This window comes from Marmota flaviventris, chromosome 3 (genome assembly GCF_047511675.1).
Source record: "Marmota flaviventris isolate mMarFla1 chromosome 3, mMarFla1.hap1, whole genome shotgun sequence".
Classification (NCBI taxonomy): domain Eukaryota; kingdom Metazoa; phylum Chordata; class Mammalia; order Rodentia; family Sciuridae; genus Marmota; species Marmota flaviventris.
Window position 1 is genome coordinate 145,280,076 of NC_092500.1, and position 6,306 is coordinate 145,286,381.

Consider the following 6,306-nt stretch of genomic DNA (forward strand, 5'->3'; position numbering starts at 1 on the left):
AATTTGCCACCATTTTTGTAAAATGAAGTTCCTTCCTCTGTATGGGTGCCTGGCTCATAGAAACTGGGTAGAATAGTGGCAGACTGTTACCAACAAAACGGATTGCTTTAAAATGAAATCACACTTGAAGATGTAAACTTGCTATCTCACCTTTTGCCAACACATGCCATTTGCGCTGTGACATGAGAACAGCAAGGGGACAGAATAGGCTATTAACAAAGGCTTTCAAGAAGTACATCCTCTGGGTTTGCAGGGAGCCATGAATATGAAAATATAAAGGAGTGGAAATGAAGATAAGGAATTTTACGTGTGTGTGTGTGGGGGGGTATGCATTATTGTGCAGATATTGTTGGTTTAGTTTGTAGAGATCAGTCTCTACAGTTCTTCAGTCCTAGAAGGTGTCCTGCATACTCATATTTTTTATGTCATGTGACACTTTTTGTGTAGATGACATTTATCTAAAAGGTAATGTGAGCCCTGCAATTTCAATAAGAATTGAAGTACAAAGCAGAAAGTTTATATACGTGTGGACGTATGTATATTTGTTTGCCTGAGACCCCATGGTTCTCAGGGGCTGTGATTATGTTAAGCGCATATGAACATTTCATATTTAGAGTATGCAAAGAGATGGCAATCACTCTTCCTTGTCTGGGCTTTGTTCCAGAAACAAAGTACAGATTTCCTCCGATGGACTATTTCTCCCCTTGTTGTGCAACTTTTTATACCAAGGTTGAGATGCGAATGATTTTGTATGTCTGAGCAGGCTCCTCTTCTTTGCATCTTATATAAGTTGCACTTCTTCGAAACATGAAACTGGAATATTAACTGAATATGTTGCAAAGTGGAAGTAATGATGAAGGGAGCTGGGATACCCCTGTGTCCACAACCTTCTTCTCAGGTGGGTAGGAAGGACTTTTTTTTTTTTTTTTTTTTTTTTTTTAGATTAAAAGACACACAAAAATCATGGTCTGCTTTGGGGCAGCTCTTTCATTGTTGTTTTATTTGGCTACTTACTGAACCATTAAATATTGCTTAAGATGGCTATGTTGTTTTCTCTCCAGCAAAGGGGACGGGGGTGCGAGGGCTGATTTGGCTTTCTTTATGCTCCTTGAAGGCTTAGCAGAGTGCCTTCCAAGGAGGCTCACAATAACAGTTGTGGTTTGATTCATAGATTCTAAGACTGTTTATGAGCAGCGTGGTAGGGAGAAAATCTCACCAGATCAGTTGTTTGAACGGCAGCAAGCCAAGTAATCTTTCTGGGCCACTATTTCCTCATCTGTAAAAAGAAGGGGCTGGACTTCGTGATTGCTAAGGTCACTTCCAGCTCTGTAAATTCTATGCTTTTAAAAAATGCTCCGATCCTGAAAGGAGAACATCTTGGGTTTCCAGACAAAAGAGCCCAGGGTGTATTTATGTTTGACCTCCTACCACATTCTGACTTTCTACTCTAATGAATCCGGGTTTATTCTTTACTGAAATGGCTCAGCTCCAGGAGCCCTTGGTGCAATTCTAACACTGTGTTGATATTGATTTTTCTTGCAGGATAGTGGTTACTGTAACCACCAAACTATTAAATCTCTCTCGTTTTCGTGAGGCTGATTCCACCAGTGCCATTCCACTCCCTTCGGTTGATATTTAACTCAATTCAGGGCTAATTTGAAGGTGCATTACTAGGATCACACTGTCTTAAAATGCTTCATGGCTGACAGATTTCTACCTTTCATCATCTTAGAGTTGTCTATCAAGCACTGAAGCAGACAGAGGTGGTCAAAGATGGGGCCTGGCCTTGTTACTCCCATGTTCTCCTTCACTTCCTATATGAAAGCTGAGGATTTCTTTCTGTGAACAGGGTCAACAGGGGTTCATATAGGATAGGCTTCCTTCCTCCTGTTGTTTGTTCACTTCGGTAAAAGACATCTTTTCATCTCCTCATGCTAACAACACATTGCTGTTGTCATGGAAGGATCACAGATGTCACCCTCAAAACACACATCCATAGCCAGGACTGGTGGCACACACCTGTAATCCCAGTGGCTTGGGAGGCTGAGGCAGGAGGATGGCAAATCTGAGGCCAGCCTCAGCAATTTAGCAAGGCCATGAGCAACATAGTGAGATTCTATCTCAAAATAAAAAATAAAAAAGGGCTAGGGATATGGCTCAGTGGTTAAGCACTCCTGGGTTCAATCCCTGGTACCAAAAAGTACACACACACACACACACACACACACACACACACCCAACACTAGACTATTAATTTGACTCTTGCCTTTTCATTTTAGAAATTTCCACCCATTGAGCTTCCCAGTTAGCTGAGGAAAGGCACACCATGTCAAGCCGGTGATGATAGCCATTAACTTCCAAATAAAATTTAACAAGGACTTTCATTTACGATTCTCAGGCATTTACCTTATTACACCAGTTAAAATACACATTACAAAATGAGAGAACTCTGATGTCAATAAAGAATTCTACACTCAGGACCTTGTTGATTACCCTCCAGGAGATTCCATGGTGACCTCAGAGGAGAGGGTGTAATTTAATGAGATGGTTAATATTTCTATAAAACCAGCAATCTGATAAATTCTTTTTAGGTAGGCATTTCCACAGAACTAGCATAAGTGATGGTTCCACCTGAAGCATTATCTTTTCTTGTACAACACTGAAAGCTTACATGCTGCTCGACAAATTTGAATTTTAAAAAGTAAGAATGATTGGCACTTGGTAACTTACACAGAAATATAAAGTGGTACAAGAAAATTGCCCATTTCTTTTAGATTTACATTTTATGTATTTTTTTTCTTTTAAGAAGTGATAAGACATGTAATTTCCATCAACTTCAACCAGTTATGTATGAAAGAGGCTACAAGTTCAGCTCTGTAGAGGAAAAGCAAGTCATGGGGAGAGCTGTTGCACCACAAAAAGGCAGACGGCTTTCCCAGCTGCCGTCCATTCTGGTGCCATAAATGGTCATTTTCGAGCCAAGACTAAAATCCTAAGAGTCAGATTCTTTCCTCTTGGAAACAATTCTTTTTGCCCTTGATTCCCTGTATTCTGTTTCTCCATGTCTACTAAAACAAGAAGAAAAAGGAGGCAGAGGAATACAGCTAGAGTTCACAGACTTACCTTTATGTGTTGGATGCTCTAAGTAATTTGGCACAATTACTTTCTATTAATTTGTTCATTTAGTCAACAAATATTTTCTGATTATATAGCAAAGCACCCAGATCCTGTGCATATGCCACATTAACATTTCCTCATCGATCATTAAAATTTCAAAGATGTGGAATGATGAAGGCAATTGGTAGCCTCAATTCATAATAAAAATCTTATTTAGAGGAAAAGAAAGGTGCTGCTGGTGGTGGTGGTGGGGTAGCTCATGAAAACTGAAGGGATATCAGTTGAGTAGGTGAAAGGGACCAGGAGGAGGGAAAGGGGATATATTGGGGAATAATATTGGCCAAATTATATTATTATATTGTGTTTATGTAAGAATATGTAACTACAAGTCCCCCCATTATGTGCAACTATAATGCACCAATAAAGAACATGGGAAAAATTCCTATTTAGGAATCATGCTTCCCCCACCCCCCTAGAGCAATATTCTGTCATGTCTATTTGCAATCTGTTTTCCTTTCATTGAACATAAATATCTGACCTCATGATGTAACACACGTAAAAATTGTATAAATTGACAAGACCACATATTTAATATTTTTCCTAGAATTTTCATTTATTTTTTCTTGTCTTAGTATATACTATACAATCCTTCCCTTTCTCAAGGTTTAAACACTTTCCTCCAGCTTGGGCTGCAACCTGGAAAACAAAAGCACCATTCTTTCAAAAAATAGTCAAAGCGGTATTTTCCTTCTTTGTCCAACTATCTGTTGAGCTTCTGATGACCACTAAACTAAGAACAAAGATATTGCAGTGGGCAACTTATATTAACAATTATTTTGTTAACTGGACCAACAATGAAATTTTAGTTCTGCATTTATTGGGGGTGGGGTGGGGAGCAAGGACTGGTTTATCTTGCTCACTGTGGCACTTGCAGCATTAGAATATAGCAGAGAGTTAATAAAAAAATGATCGAATGAAAGTTGTCAACCTCCTAGAGACTTCAAGCATGTAAAAGCTTTTTGAAGGTCACTTGGGTAGTAAGAAGTAGTTAGAATTCAAAGTGTGGCAATCCTGCAGCCTGTGTCCTTTTCCCCATGACATACTTGATGCACAGATTGGCTCTCTCTAGACCCCTTCCCTCCATCTCCTTGGTTCAATGCATATCCTTTCTTGGCAAACAGGAGGTGGGATAAAGAGTAGGTGGTATCTTGGTAGAACAGATATCCATGAATGCCATCCAAAGTCCTGTCTGAGATAGTCCCAGAAGAATCTTACCTGGACTTCTGTCTTTTTAATCTGGGTCTCTCACATCTGAGATACTGAAATATATTCTAAATTACGTGATAGACCAGTAGATAACCTGCAAGCAGTCCTATAATTAAAGGAGTGACACCAAAGCTTCTGACAATAGTCCCTAGCAACATGCTGATAGTGTCCCCCCCATATGAAATCCCCTCCCTAGCAAGGAGGAGATTTGACAAATATATAGTTGACAAATCTATATATGACTAAAAGCATAGTAGACCTCTGTGTCTATGTTGGGTGAAGAAAGATCCTCAATTATAGGCGAAAATACAGGTCTTTGCAAGAAAGATTTAATGCCTGTAGTCAAACTTGGATGTTACAAGGTATTAATGAGCAAGATATACCAAAAAAAATGTATTTTCCCCCCAGGCTACCAGGTTTTGCTGTTGGTATAGAATATGTGAAACCTTAAACTGTGAAGTATGAATCAGAAGGGCTTCCTCTATTATGAATGATGCCATCTTTAAGATGAGGGACTTTCAGTGAAATGCAGGAACATTCAGGGTAATGTGTTTGCAGCAAGCAGGATCTTGAATTTATTGCAGAGGGGAATGTGTGAGTTGACCAAAATGGAGAATGATGAGAAGTAACTAAATTATGTATGACAGTCTTTACCGAGCAGAGGAAGGAAAAAGCTTAATGATGTTGTGGCTGAAGGACCAGCAGCAATTGGTGATGTATTGGCTGTAGATTGGTAAGAAGAGAAATGCATCTATGAAGATCCAAAGACTATGGATGAGCCTGCCAAGGATCAAGAAATAGAATGGGGGGCAGGGGAGGGAAACAAGGGACTCGGGGTATAATACATTTTATTGGCAACAAGACAGTCAAGGAAAGTCCATTTGACATTAAAAATCACCATCTTAATCTATATTGCTCTTTCAAGTCTGAATTTTATTAAGGCCACCCAAAAATCTATAGTTAACAATGAAGCATCTTTCTCTTTTGCTTTCCGGGCATTCGCCAAGAGCAGTACATAATTTAATTATTGAATCCACAGACTGGTCCATGGAGATGAAGAATGATGTGTCTGCTGGATAGAACAAACTGTTTATTCTCATCATTCTTCCTCGGTTAAGCTAAATTAATATAGTTAATAAGCTTTTGTTTGGATTAGTCTTCAGATCTGGGATGTACAGATAAGAACTCACAATTATTACAGTAACTATTATTTATGGAACATTGGAGGTATCCCTCAAGCCCCATGCGTAAAACAGATTCTTCTGTCATTCACCAATGTTTTATCAGATTTAGGGGCCAGATGTTTGAATAGAGTTATGAAGTGCAAGAAAATCGGATTTGGTTCCTTGAGACATATGACCTTGGAAACTTCACGATGACCTTTCCTATCGTCCTGTGCCCCCTTTTCCTGATCTTCTTAAACAATTTGAAGAAACCTACACAATTTTAGTGGGCAAACTTTACCGGGGAATTGCCAAAAGTAATGTGTGCCCAGAGTGATGGGAGTAGAGAGGGGGTGGTAGACTATAGCAAACATCTCAGACCTTTCCACACAATTTCAGTAGAAACTGTAAACCGATCAAGCAAAACGCAAATGCAAATGCAGCTTCGAGGTATCTGTGCCTTTAGGCGCACCGTGCCCAAACAAATCCCTCTAGTATGAAACCGAAGCCGGCAGAGACAAATAGTCCCCTCCAGCGCACCGCTACACAGCAGGCTCATTCCAAAGGCCAAAATCAGTTCCTCTCACTTGCTGCCCCTTTCATTTTCACGACACTAGATGCGCTGAATCGTCTTTCAGTTACATATAATAGATGTTTATTTGAGCAACAGCTTAAAGAAATTGGTAGGAGATCTAGATGGGAAAGAAATCCCACCACTACCAACAGAAACCACCCAGCCCTCAAATGGATACAGTCAGAC